At 35.4% G+C, this 1,823-nt stretch overlaps 1 long non-coding RNA gene across 1 annotated transcript; it reads left to right on the forward strand.

The window, feature by feature from the left end:
* Window positions 1-297: 297 nt before the first annotated feature.
* On the forward strand, window positions 298-1,587 carry LOC107835500 (uncharacterized). Its single transcript, XR_001661300.1, has 2 exons — window positions 298-1,114; window positions 1,238-1,587. It is a non-coding gene; the product is annotated as an uncharacterized LOC107835500 (long non-coding RNA).
* Window positions 1,588-1,823: the final 236 nt, after the last annotated feature.

Here is a 1,823-nt window from a genome sequence, read left to right on the forward strand (position 1 = left end):
ATTAAGCACCTCCTATTATCCAATTATTAGCCAATCATCCAAAATCCAAAAATTGATCACCAGCTGATTCCTACAATGTACTGAGCTTTTCACATACTGATGCTAGAAGTACTTTTTTTTCCTGCAGATGTATCCTTTGATACAAATGATCAAGCGTAAACTAAATGCCATTTTAGGCAATATAATTTTTATTCTTTTTATTCTTTTATTTAAAAGAGAATATATTGTTAATGCAAACTAACAATTGAATGGTCAATTTGCATCTTCTAATGTACACAGCAAATTCAAAAGTGTTAAATGTTTTGGTGTTAGTAGACTTTGTGCAAAAGCAGAGTTAATTTTACTCTAATAGAGTCACTTTCTGTTTATGTAAGTCTGGGGTGTATATTATTAGTAGTTAAAATCCAGTGTTAAAACAAAGTGTTTCCGTATCAAATCTAGAGGTGTTAAAATGGAATCAATAACTCTTGACCTCTGAACTCTGAACTCCACCAGCAGCTCTAACACTGAAGGAGTTCATTCACTGCCTCCGCCCCAGAAACACAGATTCCCACCGAAGCGAAGCGACAGAAGCCAAATCGTTTCAGGACTATTTAATCTCCACATGTCTGAGTTATTTACTGCGCTTGGTTAGTTACTTTTTTTTTCTGAGATGGTTTATAACTATTATTTTGAGTTGAGCTCAACCTGTATGATAGACGGCTCGGTGTTAGCATATTTAGCTTAGCCTGCCAAATGTTAGCGGAGTATAAACGTTGGAAAAATATCGAGCCGGTGAAGATTTAATCAAATTACTGGCTAACTTGAACAGATCCGTAATAATCTGGAGTATGTTTTTTCGTGATGTTGAACGTTTACATGCATATTGGTCAGATTTATCAACCTTTCTGATCGATTTTTTTCCTTTGAAAAAATGTAAAAGGCTTTTTCACGTTGTTATTCCCGCTGTTGTGTCTTCTTATATACGTTTCGCAGCATGTTTTAATCCTTTTATTGCCTTTTTGTATATATTAGAACCAGTCTGGTTGCGGATGAATCTCCAGTCGTCATCCTAACCTCCCCCTCCTGATCCCTCCATGGATTCTTCGAAGATTCAAGCTCCAAAAATGATTATGTAAGTGTTAATATCTCTGAAACTCCACATCTCTGTAATGGAGGCTTGTTGTTAGAGTTGTAGTAAAAATGTATTCCTTCGCTCCATTCCTTATTGTTCTGTTTTTTATTTGTTATGATCCAGAGTCCGACACTGGCTGTCCCACTCAGACTGAAGACGGTCCGATGCAGTAGAGGAGCATGTTGGTGTCTCCAGCCAAACGTCACAAACAGCCCAACAACCTGAAGACAATTTGTTAGTGAGTGGACATTTCTCTGGTGGAGTGCAGAGAGGATCTGTCTCTTATCAACAAAAACATAAACTGGATAAGAAATGATGGATCTGAATATCAGGTTGGTCTGTTATGTACTGTACATATCTGGCAATCTACCTGTTAAAAGAAAATATACTCTATCAAATTACTTGAACTGCATGCTTTACTTTCTCCACCTTGTACTTTGAACAATGTATTAAGCATACTGCATTTTGTATTGCCCAGCTGATATGTTAGACCTTTTAAAAAGCAATATGTGAAGGAAAGCGACATGTGAAACATGCACATTATTCCACGTTGTAATATGTTTTGTAATTATGGTGCACGTTTTGAAATAAATGCATTTGAGAAAATCCTTGCCTCTTTATTAAATGTTTATTTTCCAAAGAATTTTTAAAAGTTCAACACAATACAGTACCTATTTAATATTAATTACAAATAACTTAAGAAGTTAAA

Source organism: Poecilia formosa, unplaced genomic scaffold (genome assembly GCF_000485575.1).
Source record: "Poecilia formosa unplaced genomic scaffold, Poecilia_formosa-5.1.2 Scaffold3077, whole genome shotgun sequence".
NCBI classification, from domain to species: Eukaryota; Metazoa; Chordata; class Actinopteri; order Cyprinodontiformes; family Poeciliidae; genus Poecilia; species Poecilia formosa.